The 17396-nt window shown below is 38.5% G+C and overlaps 1 protein-coding gene across 1 annotated transcript in view; it reads right to left on the minus strand.

Moving 5' to 3' along the window:
* Positions 1-12734, minus strand: part of LOC103481331 (protocadherin-15-like) — a 222603-nt gene extending 209869 nt beyond the window's left edge. Inside the window, exon 1 of the mRNA XM_081600402.1 lies at positions 11948-12734. The gene's annotated coding sequence lies outside the window, so the exon portion shown is untranslated. The remainder of the gene's footprint in view (positions 1-11947) is intronic.
* Positions 12735-17396: the final 4662 nt, after the last annotated feature.

The raw sequence follows: 17396 nt of genomic DNA on the forward strand, positions 1-17396 counted from the left end.
CTGGAAGGTGAAGACCACAGTGGTGCCTGTGGTAATCGGGGCCCTCGGGGCAGTCACCCCCAAACTGGAGCAGTGGCTACAACAGATCCCAGGAACAACATCAGACATCTCAGTCCAGAAATGTGCAGTTCTAGGCACAGCCAAGATACTGCGCAGAACCCTCAAGCTCCCAGGCCTCTGGTAGAGGACCCGAGCTCAGAGGATGAAACAGACCACCCGCGGAGGGTGAGAAGGGAATTTTTTTTTTTTTTGAATGCCTTTGTCTGAGACATAAAAAGATAAAACAAAACCTCAAGCACAAATCCTAAACAATCCTCCTCTGGTTCTGGTTTTATCTGCTCAAGAGTCAATGGGATTTTCTTGTTTTGTTTTTCTGTTTTTCCTGCTTTTGTAAAATCTGATCATGTGTGACATAACATATGCTTCCATGGGCAACAAGCGCAATAGAGGAAATTCATAGCAGAATGATATCTATAAAATATGTCTTATTTACATGCTGATTCGCAGTTTACAGATAAACGACACAATTTCAGCAGGTTTTCACGTAATTTCTCTCTTTCCTCTTAGAACTGAAATTCATGTGGCCTCACAATAAAACAGCAAATTTAAGGGAATATTTACAAATATATAAAAAAACACAACTTAGTTGTACACTGAATATTTTTTTTTCTTTTTATGCAATGACTATGTCCAGTTCTCTCACTCATTTTATTTTAAGACACTTTCAGAAACAACACTCGGGCTCATTCTTTGAAGAACTTCTGTTTTTTTTTTATTTTTTATTCCAGAGCAACAGAGAGCATCTAGATCAGGTTTGAAAGACAGTCACGACCAACTACTCTTTTCGTTATATTTTAGAGAGGTAGGCAGAAGAGATATTAGCTTATTTCCATGAAACTGTCATGAAACTTGAAATGTTGCTGAAAAGAAAATGCAAATGAGGCATATTTCCATGAACTGGTGGTGAAAGAATATACTGATGTGGGGTGTTGTCAGGAGGAGGTGATACAGGATGTCTTACACATAACTGTGACAAAAAATGTCTGTTTGTTATTTCTGTGTAAGGTCCAAAATAAAACCATAAACAGAAGTGTACAAACAAAAACAATCATCTTTAATGTTATTAAAGAAAAAAAATCTTTTTTTTTTTTTTTTTTTTACTTTCGTTTGGGACAAATGCTATTTTTGTGAACGGGATGAGTAAAACATTGCAGCGAGATGGAATTCTGAAGCACAATAAAACTACCAAGCGCTATGTGTTTAATAAATTTATATAAAACAGCAAAAATGGAATCAATCAGTTAATTTAGGCACCAGAGCTTTTGCATGACAGCCTGACGGATACATGCTGTGATCAGTTTGTAGCTCTGACACGGCACAGCCAAGCTGGGACTTTATTTTGAGTCGGTGGTTCTTCTTCCCAGCTCCGTACGTTATTCCAGCAGCGAGCGCAGTGCATGTCGCTTTCATATCGGAGCTGTCCCCCTAATCTTGTTCTGGACCACGGGCTCAGTGGTGCCTGTCTGCAGCGGCTAAAAGGTGAGACGAGAGGCACAAGTACAGCAGATACTAGTGGTGGTTACTTCTCACACTGTACAGAGACTGCATACTACAGCAGGCAATGAGATACCATAGCAATACCTAACAGAAAATGATTTCCTCATTCCTCTGAACACCGAAAATCAAGCCTTTTTTTTTTGTTAGAAATTATGATAAAGTAAATTAATTCCAACTAATTCTCAATTTAGTCTGTAAAAGATTTACATTCTTATACTGAAGGTATGGACTGCAGCAGAAAAATAAACATTCACATATCACTTGCACAACTGAATTACACAATCAGTGCTTAAAATGCACAAACACCTGCTCCACAACATTTTTCTATATAGTAATCACAACATAGTGGCAAAGAGGGCCAGATGACTAAACAATCTAAATGTAGAAGTGTTTGTCAAATAAAATATCTATGATTTTAACAGATGGCAGACGATGAAGTTAAATACGAAAGCTTAAATGTGATCTTGTTTCTCACATCCAGCTAAATTAACTCCTACACACCAAATGTCTCCAAAAAGTTTTTAAATTAGCAGTTTGATTCAGAGGTAATGTGAGTAAGGGAAGTTTTCCAAAAACCTGAAACATTTAATGACAAATAATGTTCACACCTTTGGAAATTAAAAGCCCAGGTGGAGGTTTAGAGGGCACTGCACTTACTCAAGCTACGTAAAAATGAGATATTTTCATAACACAAAGTCACATTAGAACAGTAATAATGGCTAATAACTGCGTCGACTGATAGCTAATCAGACTTATTAATCTATTACCTTCTTTTAAATTCATCTAAAGTCAGTCTGAAGAATAATTCATTTGTGAGCAATAATTATATACCCCACAGAAAGACCCATCATAATTATACAAATATACTTATTGCTGAAATCACAAAATTAACACTTTAATTGAAATGTGGTTATTATTTTGGAAACAGTCCATAATTAGAATAAATAATCATCCTGTTTTTAGCCAGACTCACATATTCTAATGATTAAATTAATACACATAACAGAAAAAAAGCATCTAACTGAGACAACTGAGAATAAATGTTGAGAGTAACGTTAGATAAGTAAAGTTTTACATCACTTTTCTGGCTAAAATGTGAAAGCAAGTTTTTCCACATTATTTTAATTTTCTCCTTACTTAATTCAGGCCAAATTAGTTTTCCATTTTCCATTTAGGAAAAGGGAAAATTCAAAACGACAAATGCCTTTAAGGTCCGACGCAGGTACCTTCTGTTTTCTTCTGGAAGAGGTGCTGAGTGTTTTGGCTTCCTCTCTTTGAAATTCTAAACCAAATTGTAAACAACACCAAGGAAAGCCTGAGGGATAAGATTGGTAGTCTGTATAGCAGGTGAGTGAATGTAAAAATGAAAAAAAAAAAAGCTTTTTGGAAATGTTAAAGATGTAACACCAGCATAAAAAGTTATACTAAGTCAAAAAAATAAGTGTATTTTGAGATAAACATGTTTTTGATGTTTCTGTTTCTTCTCAGCCCTGCTCAACGTGGCAGAAGCTTGGCATGAGTATTGTGTCATGTTGTGTATTTGTTGAGTGGACCCAAATGCAGCAGGTGGAGAAGTTGAGTAGAATTTTCTAAATTTAATGAGAAAAAGAACAAAGACTTACAAAAAACCCAAGGGAGAACAGGGAGCCAGAGGAGAACAAAAACATCAAGAACAAACAAAAGCACAAGGATCTAACAGGAGGAACCAGCAAAGACCAGAAGAAGGACTTGAGATTGACTAACTGACTGCAGGTGTGAGGGGAGAGAGAAAGTGGCACAGGGGGATAGAAAATAAATCTAACAATAAAAATTAAGTAGCCATAAGGAACATAATTAAACTAGAGTTACAAAGAAGCACTAGACAAGAAACGAACATAATAAATCACTAAGAGCTGAACAAAAGTTAAAACAGAAACAAGGCTACCCTAATCAATGAAAGAGACAAACCAGAATCAATAAACCAAACCCCAAAACCACCCAGGATCTTAACATATTGTGCATATCACTTCCTCCATTCCATACTGGAAGCTCAGAATCACACATCAACATGAAAAGTTGTACTAAGTAAAATAAATACGTGTATTCTAAGATGTTTTTTGATGTTTGTGTTTCTGCTCAGTCCTGCTGAATTTAATCAAAACATGGCATGCTTATTGTGTCACGCTGTGTGTTTGTTGCACGGATCCAAATGTAGCAGGTGGAGGAGTGGAGTAGAATGTTGTCCATTTAATGAAGAAAAATGGACACATTTAATTTTGTGAATTAAATATTAGCACAGGAAGCTAATATTGGTTATCAAGCCTGAACTTCTGCCTGACATCCACACTTTTAGCAAACCAACGTTTCTCTCATAATGCCATTATCTTAACAACACTGATGCGTGGTGTGCCATAACTTTCTATTTTTGTTGTAAACAATAGAAATGAGGGTAACTGGGGCAGCAGTAGTGTCAAAACAGCGAATGGCAGAGTGACTGGAGTCACTCTGGAACGTCCTCTGCCACCTTTTCAATGGATTTTAAAGTGTAGCAGTGCTATAGGAGAAAATGTACCAACTGTTGTGTACCATTAGACAATAAATCATGAATCAGGACACGACTTAAAACACCATTTGGAAGGTATCAACAGATATTACATACAATGTGACTAACTTAGGCAAAATCTGTGGGAAAGAAAACACAAAAAAAAAAACATGATGAAGGTGTTTTGCACCAGAGTTTTGATCAAAGTTTTGCACTTGTCTGTTCTGCCTATGCATCATCTGTAAAAACACAGTATCCTAAGTCTCTCTAATGATTTTCCTCCCACCAGTGCTCCTCATTTTACTCATAGGCTTTATGTCCCCTGCTTACTGTGGTGATATGAAAGCTACTGAGCTTAACGGATGTCGATAGCTTTGATTCTTCCCTATACGACATATGTTTGCTTTTGTGCATGCAGCCACATCATTTCATTGCATTCTCTCTAAAGGTACTTTCTGATTTCGCTCTTCTCTGTTAGAAATGCTACAGAGACGTGCTGGCACACATTTCATCAAACGACGAGAATAGGTGGAGAGTTCAGCAAAAATATGAGGGCATAAAAGACGTGTGCAGCTTGTTATTGTGATGGATAACAGATAATACATAACAGCTTTGGCAGAGGACAGCAGTTTCCATCCATCCATCCATCCATCCATCCATCAAGCTATTTATTCATTAAACAAATGAACTATTTACATCCTTTTAACCTAGACGTACTGTGAGGTAAAAGGAGGCCATTTTATAAGCATATTTCTCCCAGTTGTTAAAAACTGCAGGAGCACTGTGCAAAAGCGTTTACTTCCTCCATTCCACTTATGCAAAATCATCAATACATGGCAAGCCTCCTAAGCTGAAAAGCTCATATTAACTCTGGGGAAGCTGCAAAGACCTGCGTCTCAGGTAGAACACTCCAATGGCAAGATCGCTGTCAATTAATTGTGCGCTCCATAATTAAACGGAGGATAAGTAAGAAGAAATTAGCTGTTGAAACAAAGCCATAAGAAACCCCATTTGCACTTGGCAGGGGCAAAGGAATCAAGTAAAAGAATGTGTAATGGTAATATGAAACCACAATATCACTTTCAGGCTCATATGCTGAATATGAGGTGGGGGAAACACTGCATACGCCGTGTCAAACCTGGTAGCGGCAGCATCAAGTTCTGGTTCAGATGCTTTTCTTCAGAAGGGACAACAAAGATTGATGGCAAAGAACAATAACTTCAGATCAAAAGGGAGGTTTTATGTAAAATTGACTTTTTTGAGCTTTATGCAATGTTTATTGTTATGTCCTCACCAAAATGTATCTGGAGTGTTGCTTCGATTCTTTAATACCTGTTTGAGGAATCCTTGGATGTTTGCTGGCAGACATATTTAATTTCCCTTTGGGATCAATAAAGTATTTTTGAATTAAAATTTGAATTTGAATTCAGGAGTCCCTAAGCACATGCTTTCCTTTTCGTTTTACTGTGCTTCAGCTGTTGCAAAAGAAGACTTCATTAAATTTAATGTTTGGCTGCGGAAAGCTGGAAAAGATACACCCCAAAATACTCGCTGTTATAATTGTAGAGAAAGGTGATTTTACAAAGTACTGACTCTGGGGGAACGGAGACTTCAGATTTATTGTGTGAATAAAAGTAAAAGCTGTCCTTCTACCTCACAGCTTCTGCTTCTTTGTGTTGGTCAATAACAGAATGTAGTTATTGAGCTTCAGAAGAGGAAATCAGTGACTATCTGCAGAAAACACAGAACTGTGTTAAATTAGTGTTTGGTTATCACTCACAGACTAATTACTTTTCATGTGAGTCTGGCATTGAGGAGGTTTAGGAGCCTCTGATCAGATAGAAAGCTTCTTAGGGTATTAAGTTGGGGCAGAGGGCTGTCAGAACTTTTACCACACAGGATTAAAACTGACTTAAATTAATCTTACCATGGGACTCTGTCTCACCAGTAAGGATGTTCTTATACAGCATATCCCACCACTTACAATAAAAAAATAAAAAAACTGAAAAAAAAAAATCCCACTTACGTTCAGTATGGAAACTGGTGCTTTAATGAAATCTTGGCTAGGGCAGTAAATTAGCATCTTGTTGCCAGTTCCTTCATCCTTTTGGTTTTTGGTTTGGTTTTAGAATCCATTGTTCTTTTTTATTTACTCATTTCTGGATATGCTATGAGAATTTATAGTGCCCTTTATGAGGAATAAACACAATAAATAATTGGTCGCAAAGAAAAACGAGCAAGGCAGCTTTTGTTATCTTGTCTCTCTTTTGAATTTCCCTGCCTGGGTTGCCAGATATGCAGATTGCGGTCTGTATTTTGGCCAGCAGGCATACAATCTTGTAAAAACCACAAATGCCTTGAATGTTTTGCTGAATTTGTATTCATTTCCCTTACTGATATAAATTCAGACCAGCGCCTCGCTCAAGAGTCTGTTGACAAAATGTCATTAGGATCCAAATGCAGAGGTTCAAGGAATAAAGTTAAAGAAACATGAGCCGGTTTGAACTGTGTACTTAAAAATAAAGCAAATATTAGAAAAAGTGCTCCCTCGCTTCCGTCTCGGCTTTTATTTGCAAGAAAATAAAACAATCACAGCAAAGAAAGGCGTCTAATGCGCTCCTCGGATCTGACTGAATTTCTAAAAAGGCTGAAAAAAAGCGACATTAGATAGATATTTCCCATAAAGACCCCATTGTATGTGCGGTGAAAGGTTGGCTGACACAAGCTGGGAAATGATGTTTGGCTTTCACCACATGCTCTTTCATCTGACGGGAACACTTAAAAGTTCATAAATCCAAAGAATATGCCGTCAGTTAAGATGCAGCTGGTGTTCACAGAAGCCTGACTAACTCAATAAGACGCATCTGTACAAGCTTGTTGTGAGCATTAGGACAAATATATATCCCAGCAGAGCTGCAACAACAACAACTGTCTGGTGAAGCTTAAAAGAAGCACTTGAGTAAAAAGCTCTTCTCATCAGGGGGTGTATTTATGCAAGGACATAAAAAAACCTCAACACTTCACATACATAAAAAAAACCTGCTACCATTGGGTAAAGAGAGAGGTGTTAGGGTAAGCAGAATAAATCTCCAACAGCATAAAATGAACAGATAGAGAACATATGCTTTTGATGTGCAGAGGGAATTGCCTTCTCCCTCTGAGGACAGCAGATTCCTCTATGCTGAGCCTAAAACTAAAGATCTCAGCCTGATTCTACAAGTGAGCCTAACTCACTCTGACACCTTTCTAATAGGTTGTCTGGAGGGGGATGAGACCAAATGCAGATATCACAGGTGCAACATAATAAATGTACAAAAAAAAAAAAGGTTATAAAAGGGCATTTATTTTCAGTGAGCAGGTGTAGCTTGTTTTTGTCATTAACAGTATTTGTTTAAAAAAAAGAACCCCAGTGGACTTTTACACAAACACTGCAAATTAGCATCAAACAGGAGCGACCTGAAATAATCTGCTTAGGGACAGAAAAATAAAAAAATAAATATTACACCGGTGCCAATTTATTAAGTCCCAGCAGTAATTGGCGTTTTTGATCAGAGAGACACAGAAAGCAGCTTTCTTACTTAAAAGGCCTAATTCCTGCAATAAGTAGAAAGTAACAATGCAGCAATCCACTGGCTGCGGACCAGAACCAGCTGCTCTCCTCACCGACCGCTTGACTTGACTGGAAAGCAGCTGATTAGCCCCTGAAAAATCTGAGATTTGTGTGGTCAGCGAACGCACCACCATGGCTGCAACGCTAATTCCCAACAGCAGCAGCAAAACTTTGTGCCCAACCACAAAACTCTAGGATAGTCAGATGCCATCCATACCGGTTATGCAGTGAGATAAAGGCTCACTGCTGCCTCTTTTGCTCCAGGAAAACTAGATTTATTTTTGGCTCCATACACTACAATCGAGTTTCTCTTCTTTTTCTTTCTTTCAATATCCTCCGACGATGTATGGAGGGTGCTGGAAGGTTTGTTCTGAAGCAGTAGCTGCATGGCCAGCTGCTAGAGGACTGCCCAGCTGGCAGTTTTGGTCAAGCTGAAAACACAGAGTGCGGTGCGGCGAGAGACAGAGGCTGAATCAAACAACCAGACTATTTTTGGGCTCCTTGAATGACAGAATGGTTCACAGAAACTGCTGTGGTTTTTGTTCTTGATTGTCTCCATAGCAGGATGTCCAAATCCAACTGGAGGCATTAGTGGGTGGGAAGCTGGAATGCTTTTGTTCATATGACAAAGTGGTGGGTTAAGACCCGATGCATCGAAAGCAAGAAAAAGTAACTGAATGCATAATGGAGGATGCATGTAAAGAAAAACTATTTAATATCATCCGGAGGAACTAAACAATATTTTATTCTTTAGTTTGAATCTCCATGAAATGATGATTCGTCATGTTTAGTTTCGTAATAGAGCCAAAACAAAAGAATCTAAAGCAAACACAGAAGCGTTGATGCATATCCGGCGGCAGCTGGTCTCTCATTGGCGGTCTGGACTTGCAAGGTCTTGGGGTTAGGTGGTCTTGACTACAACATTGAGATATGCTATGTATTTGTTACATCATCTTTGAAGCAAATCCAACTTGAAACAGAGCTAAAAGAACCTCACTGCCGACAGAGACAGAAATCTTCTCTAATTGGCAAGGTGAAGGAGAGCGTTGGCCTCGGATCCCCTTTCCCAGCAGAATGTGACAGCTCATATCCCGTGTAATTACTATGTGCATGTCACTGGGTGCTGTGGGATCACGGTGTTTCTGTGGTGAAGCTTTTATTGACTCATTGGGAACTTTTGCCCTCAGCTGCCGCGCAGGTGTGAATTTCAGGCAATCCAGACTGCGAGGTGTGTGTGTGTGTGTGTGTGTCTGTCATCGGTGTATCAGGTTATCCGCTCTGTCAGGAAGGCGCAGATCAAGGTGACGGTAAAGAAACCTGAATAAGGCTTTACTAATCCCTAATTCCAAATACTTTGCTGACTTTTCTTGAATTGTCTAGTGTTTTTTTCCAGAATGTAACATCCGATCGATACGATACAGCCATGTAGCCTACCACAATAAAGTCCGATAATTTGACAGAACTTTTTGGAAGAATGTCTCTGGCACCTATTTAAAAGGGAGATGTTACAACCAGACAGCATTTACAGAATCAAAAATCCTTCACTAATAACAAATGCATCACGCAATACTGTCGCAGATTTTTTCTGGAGAATACTTAAATGTTTCATTGCTATAAACAGAGACTCATTTTTGTTATCTACTGTTCAATCAATAACAGTAAGAATATGATTATTAGAAAAATAGATAATTTTAGGAGATATAATTGGCAGGATAATAGATAAAATAGAATTAAATTGTCAAACATGTAATATTCAGTGCCAATCTATCCAGTAATTTAAAACAGTGAGCTAACAACAATGATAACTACTCAAGTTTAAAAACAAAAAAAACACCAAAAAGGCAGTGAAAAACTGAGCCCAGTAGAAAGGAATTAAATACATCTCAATCCCATTGATCAAATCAAAAAACCCTCCCATTAATTCAGAAGCCAACCTTCAGGGATAACGTTGTGAAGCACCGCTCCCTAATTGTGAACCTTGGGACCCGGAAAAGCCAAGGCTGCCCTGCACAGCGGAACATTTCTCAGGCTCAGGGATCATGATTAAGATCTGCTGCACTGACATGACCTAAAATAGAACTAAACCAACACTCTGCTTATAATTAGAAGTTCTCATTTTCGACAGAAAGATTATAAAAAACATTTCTGAACCCACAGTAAAAATGGTTTCTTTTCTTTAATACTGTAAAACTTGAATATGAACTTTTACGTTGACTTGAAATTAATACACCAGAGTTCAAAACTCTCTCCCCAGTCATACTTATTCCTTGAAACAAGAACTACTCATTTGAATTTTTTTTATTCTGCAAATACTTAATATTAAAGGCAGGACAAAAAGTCCAACTATGCAGCCAGATCTTTGTTGGATAGAAGCAAATTGACATGTTAAAACGGCCCAGTCAAAGTCCAGATCTAAATGGATTTGAATACGAACAGCAGACTAGAAAACATACGTTCACAAACACACTCCATCCAGTCTGACTGAGTTTGAGTTGTTTTCCAAAGAGGAGGAATAATTGAATCTTTAGATATGCAAAGCTGGCAGAGATACAACCAAAGACACTTGTGGCTGTAGGTGAAGTGAAAGGAGATTCTGCAAACTACTGATGGGTTTGTTAATACAAATGCTTGTCAGACTTTTACTTATTTCCTTTTTCATCCCCTCTTTGTGTTATCTACCACAGAAAATCTCAACGAAATGCGTTTACAGCAGGAGTTCGAACGTGAAAAACGGGCTCTCTGGTCGTTCAAAAGTTTGAAATGCACGAGTGAAAGAACGGGCTGTTTCGTGGAGAAATTGTGAAAGTGAAATTCTTCTGCACTTCGAAATTAAAAACATTCAACCAAAGTGAAATATCACATGACACTGAGTCACAGAAGTGTAGATAGCCACAGTTATTTGGATCGAAGTGCTGGTTCCTCTCTCCTCCAGCGTGACTAACTGGATTTGACACAGTGAGGAGTTGACGGCTCCCAAGTTCACAAAGCACATTCTGTCTGCCTGACCCCCCTTCTCCACGCGCATTTACAAACACATACACACACACACACACACATGGAGCCCGCACACACACAATCCTGTTTGGCATCACACTCTCACGCACAGGTAGGCGGCAGCGTCACATAATCCACTGGGTAAACTCACCAAGACACACTGACTCTGCTTCACTGGGACACAAACAGAAGCATTGTGGACTCATGGGTTTGTCATTGCTGATCAATATGTGGCTAATCCTGTTTGCACCAACCACATAATTACACATTATTAAAAGTTCACAGTGGGGGCAGGAGCGTAAGAGCAAAAAGGCAGCATCAGTGAAGGACAGCCTACATTTGAAGCCACCAACCTGGAGTCAACTTTAACTTTCTGCCCTCTTTATCTGACCTGCACCGAGGTGGCGACAGCTTGTCGTAATTTAAACTAATCGGATGATTCTCTCACTCTTCATAATCCAAGACGCAAAGGCTGGGCCTGGGCTGATTTTGACGGGACTGCTGCGGGAGTTGAAGACACTGCACACGTTGGGGAGGCAGGCGGGAATTTTTAGGGTAGAAGAAAATGTCAAATTCTGCACAGAAGCTGGTTCAATTTGACAAAAAAAAAAAAAAAAAACAGAACATACAACCAGGCTACGTACGTTATGATCTCATGGAAGTCAGTGTTAATTGATAGGTTAAGAGGTGACATTTAAGACTCGCGTTGCATACGAATGCGCTTCAACTCGCGTTGAATTGACTCTAATGGATGTCATCTGAAGCGTCCAAACCAGGAGAGAGAGAGAGAGAGAGAGAGAGAGAGAGAGAGAGAGAGAGAGAGAGAGAGAGAGAGAGAGAGAGAGAGAGAGAGAGAGAGAGAGAGAGAGAGAGAGAGAGAGAGAGAGAGAGAGAGAAATCCAATCCGGAGGTTTCAGCACCGCGGACAGCGAATCCTCACATTTACTTAAAAACATGCTTTCAGCCGCCACACTTTTCTACGCCTGGTCTCACATTGATGCGTCTTTTCCTCAGTATGAGTCTCATGAGCGGCTCCCTTCTCACGCACACAAGTGGAAATTCTTTAAAAAAAAACAACAACAAATAAGCATAGACCTAACACACAGGAAGGCTTTGGATCAGCTAAAAACAATGACAGCAGCAGCGAGATAACAAGCCCATTACTTAGAAATTGCAGCTTGCGCTTTCTAAAGTCAATACTGAGCAAACAGAGAGCTCTCCCATTAGGGAATGTGGGTTTAAGAGGGATACAGCGCAGGACTTACCGCGTTATCCTCGTCGAAGCCATATGTTTAACATTCAAATCTACTTTTCCACACACTGTTGCTGTCCCCCTCGGCCGCAGGAAAGAGGAAATCCAGGAAATAACATCCAGCACAACTAATCCAACCAACCTGCTCGCTTGGTTGAACGCTCACCTTCCTTACTTTATCTATTAATTAATTTATTATTATTATTTTTTTAATTTTCTTGGGAAGAGGGTAAATATTCCGATGACGGTGCGTTCAAGACGAAGAAGCCGGTGTCTTACATAGAAGTAAAAAAATTAAAATAAAGAATAAAAAATAAGATGGCAGCAACGTTTGGTGCTCTAATAAAGTCCGTCTCTCTTCAAGTGTTCTTTAGTTTAAGTCTCCGCTGCGGGACTTGGAGCGCTGTAGGAGGGAGGCAGAGCAACAGTCTCTAGTTTTCCCCCCTTCGCTTTCCCAACCGCGGAGTGAGACAGAGAGAGAGAGAGAGAGGGAGGGAGGGAGGCGGCGGGGGGGAGGCGCGAAGAGTTGGCCAACAGCGGCGACATCAGCTGAATGAAGAGAGAGAGAGAGAGAGAGAGAGAGAGAGAATGTGTATTTTAAAAAATAAAAGTGCGTGTAAAAGCCGTCGTGCGTTCATCTCAGGAGCAGCCAGCTGCACAGATGACGAACGTTGCGCCGTAATCTAATAACGTCCGCAGCAAAAGGCGGACGGATCAGCCGGTGTCCGCTTCGCTTCTTTGCGCCCCATGGCGGAGAAGGAAGTGTGCATGTGTGCGCCGCTGTGCTGCTCCTCACGCAACTGCTCTGGATTTATATGCATCTTGCGCAAAAAAAATAATGACTAACAGTGATGGATAAATATACATTGTGGAAATGATCTTTAATTTTAATTTTTTTTATTTTATTTTTTTATTATTATTATTGTGCTGCCAAGACATTTGCCTTACAGTGCACGGTGTTCCATTCAGGGGCAGAAATATTTGGATTAAACTGCGACAATTACTTATTTCAGGATTTCATCCGTTTTCAATAAACTTTGATGTTTAATTTCAACTTTCATTTATCAAAAAAAAAGAACCAAAATATCATATGAATAAACACTTTATGTACAATATAAGGGAACTGTATTGTACATACAGCTTGGACTCTGAATGTTAATTATTTGAGGTCTTGAACAAAGGGGATGTTTAGAATGATCATCTGTGAATTCCACCATGTAGCAGAGGGTGCTAGAGAAATATGAGGGTGGGGGGGGGAGGAATCTGAACTGAATCCTGCAACATGACAATGTCTCAAAACATACCTGCAAGTCCATTAAGGACTGGTTGAGAATTAAAGCATAAGCCCTGGGCTGAGATCTGGCTGCTGTGTTGATGCTGCAGGGTGACACAAAGCAGACTGTCCAATCGAGAAACCCCTTTAACATCTCACAGCTGGATGTGTCCACGGAGCAAACGTTTCTTAGAATGATGCAAGAGATTCATTAACCACAGAAAGTGTCATAGTTCTTTCAACCAAAGCGGATAACACTAGCCTTTGGAGAGCACAGCATCCTAAGTTTTTCCTCAGATGCAATTTGATTTATCTGTTGCTGAATGAGTAAAACAAGTTTTTTTTAAACTAAACATGAAGATTGAAAGTCAGTATGTGAACATTTCCTACACAATAGTTGAATTTAATGAGGTAGTGCAATTATTTTGAACTGATATACCTACATAGTTTCTAGCAGTTTTGGCCAGCTTGGTTTCCGTTGAGATTAGTTGACAAATAGCCATAAGCACAATTATTATGGGATTTTATACTAACTTCCACAACTTTGAGACATAACTTTTCCAGCTCAAAGAACCCAACAGTAAGACTGGCTTTTTATTGGGCAGCCTGTAAAGGATCCATAAGCCTTAAAGTTTTGGACATTTTGTGTTAGTTATAATATTTTGAGAAAGTTCCTCTTTAGTAATTGTCTTCATCAGTCTTTCTGTTTTACACCTTTTCTCATTCATCCTCTCCAGGTCTTGTATTCCTCATTTTCCAAATCTGATGGTCTGATTCTCTGTTTACCTTCCCAAGCTCACTGTTTATACCTTGTTGTGGAATTATTGAATACCAGCTTAATTATTAAAAGGTACTAGAATCCCAAATCTACCTTTCTTCCTCTCTGTATTTGGCTTCTTTGATCCACTTACCCTTGACAGCTATAGCAATCCTTTTATGTAGGTTGTAATCCTGTTGTTGAGAAAGCTTAGAAGTCAGTTTTTACTTAGCTTGTTTTGGTATAAGAGGCAACATTTTTGTCAAGAATTATCTTAGATATAAGTTCATGCAACCTTTATTATATTCAGGTATTTTATCACTCATTTTTTCTACACAGGCTTTGGACTGTTTAGGGACTGTCGCCGATTCTAGGTGTGGATATCAGATGGACACAGTTTCAGTAAGACATGCTAATATTTAGAATAACTATCACCTTTTCAAAGTTTGAGGTTTAGCTTTATAGCCAGTTTAATCAGAATGTTCTCAAAACGTTAAGTAAAATATGTTTAGTCTGGTCTTGTGTAAATATACTATACACTCTTTGCATGGAATATTTGCTATCCATGATATGCTATTCATGACGTATTTACAGAGAAATCTGTAGCGTTTGTCATCCAACATGTTATTAACTATATGTGCCTTTGAGTGCGAAAGCCATTTTTCTTGACATCAGAATGCTAGAGGTATGCACTCGGCGCTGGATGCTTAGCAGAATCAGACCCTTTGGTTACACTAGTTTATTAGATGGATACGGCATAAGCTTTAAAGTCACTGTGAAAAGAATTTTTCAATTCCAAGTTTGACATATCAAAACAAAAATAGTGTTTGGCCTCCTGTGTTTTAGACTTCTCCCTAAAATATGGTGTACAATAAAAATCATTAAAACTGCACATGCACAAAAACACCGACATGTTTGAAACTGTCCAAGTATAATTCTTTTTAATATCCCAATAAAGATGGAATTGATCACACGAGGGAATCCCAGACTCCCTCCTTGACATGCCTCCAAGTCGACGTTTTAATGTTGCCCACTGTTTAGTTATTGTAAATAACTGCAAAAGTTTCCATGGGGAAATGATAAAACTAGGGATTTTCTAACTTTATGCATGTTTTAACAGAGGCATTCTGTTTCCAGAGGCCTGAAGGGCTCATCTGGGCTTGATGGATCTATCTGAAATCAGAGTTTCAGATAAATCTTAGCAAAAAAAAAACTAAGAAAACAGGTACAGCCAGTTTAACCCCTGGCTGTTAGGGATGATGTCTTCACAGCAGCCCTCCAATGTGCATTTGGGCTGTGCAGCAGTGCAGCTGCTCAGGCATTTTCACTTTGCTTCTTATTTTTGTTCTGTGCTAAACCACAAAAAAAATATTGATCAGTTGAATTTGAGCATGAGATAAAATTTGTATATAATTACAATGGTTCTGAAAATATATATTCATCCTATGATGTTCCGTTTATAATGGTATGTGTGCAGATGACACATATTCTGCATGTGTTATCGAACGATTCAGCTCAGTGATTTCTTGGATGTTGAGAAAAATTATGTGTTTTATCACAAACTCTTCTGAATACCAACGTGAATCTGTGTGTCATTCATCCTCTCTATTTTCAATTGACAACCAAAGATCAAAATGTGAAAACTTAATTGGTTTCTCTTAATTATTTTTAATTGTATACAAAAAAACAACATAATGTGATTTTTTTTCTTGTCTTTTCCAAATTTTGAATTTTAGTCTCAAATAAAAACTGTGGAATGAACAAACGTGTCACAGGACTGGATTTGATTTTAATATTTCATTGCTGGGGCTTAGAGACACTGGTTTTTATGTTGAACACGTTCAGTGTATAATTGTGTAAATATAAGTTACTTTGATTCGTGCAGCATTGATACACGAGTTAAAAATTAAAGCAACCTACCACATCCTTTGCATAATTATTTTAAAAGGCAAAATTGCCTTTTAAAACTTATAAATAAAAAAGAAAGAATAAAGAACCATTTAAATTCTATTTATTAAGCATAATGGTATATTAAGCAGCTTTACTGCCAGAGTGTGTGTGGTCAGTACATCAGTTACAAAATACCTTACACTGGCATATAGCTCATAAAATACACTTTCAAATGTTTTTTATTAATTCATAAGTTACTGAATGACTTAGTACCAAATGCATTGTAGATCTGTTGTCACGTCAACCTTCCAGACCGCTCAGATCTTCTGGTTCAAGTCTACTTTGCAGCTTCAGAACCAGAACCAGAACCAACCAAGGAGAAGCAGTGTTCAGTTTTTATGCTCCTCTAATCAGGAACAAACTTCCAGAAAACTTCAGAACTGCTGAAACACAGTGTTTCTCTCCAGCAGCAAGCTGAAACTTTTACATATATTTTTATACATATATTAAAACTAATAAATATAACACAAGACAGTCTGTGACTGGCTCCTCTGCCTCTTCCCTGTAGTCCTACAGCCATCTGCAGAAATGTTTCTAACAGATCATCTGTCTCATGTTATACTTAAAACAAGTATGTAAAAAAACTTTTTTTATAAAAGTTTTTTTATGCAGCTTTAAATAGAGGCTAAAAATCCAGTTGTCTACAGTTGCTTTTGATTCGTAACAATGGGAACGTCAAAGTGTTTTTCAACCTGTCATCGTTCTGCCTTACTTTGCCACTGCAGTGTAAAGTATTTTTCTCGTTTGTTGTGTGATTTTCCGTCTAACCCTGTAAAGCACCTTGAATTGCTTTGTTGCTGAAAATGTGCTACACAAATAAAATTGCCTTACCTGGCCTTTCCTCTTCAGATCATGTCGAGCACGGAATATTTTGATGCTCATTTCTAAGCATGGTAGGATGTTCATCTGCTGCATCGTGCAGAATATTTGTATGTGTGTGTGTGTGTGTGTGTGTGCGTGCGTATGTGTGTGTGTGTGTGTGGGTCATGCCAGTGTTGAATGAATCCTAAATCAAATTTGTGTGTGGTTCCAGTGCTGCCATGATTGCATGCAGAACAATTTCCAGGTCAAGCAAGCCAAAGCAATGAAATATTCAATTCAAATTCCCGTTTTTCCACTTTGTGTTGTTTGATCCAAAACTAAAATTGAAAATATGAAAAACAAAACCTTTTTTCAGTTTTGGATCCAATTAAAAAAGCAAATAGAAAAAATTATCACTTTGACTTTTGTTTGTCCATTTTGTTTGTTGTGGCGTAAACGAAGGAGACCAGCTCACGGAAACAACGAGGTTTTCAGATCAAGCAGGAGGAAAAAGATAAACTTGTGGTTATTGTTTTTACTGTGCATAACTAACCATCCAGTCTATCCATCAACTGTCTGCCACCACTGACTTTGGAGCTCAACCTGCATGAGAATTTATTAATCGTTTTTAGACAATTTCAATCTAAATGTAACTTCTGATTTACATAAGAGAAATTGTGC

Source organism: Poecilia reticulata, chromosome 19 (genome assembly GCF_904066995.2).
Source record: "Poecilia reticulata chromosome 19, P_reticulata-male-v2, whole genome shotgun sequence".
Lineage (NCBI taxonomy): Eukaryota > Metazoa > Chordata > Actinopteri > Cyprinodontiformes > Poeciliidae > Poecilia > Poecilia reticulata.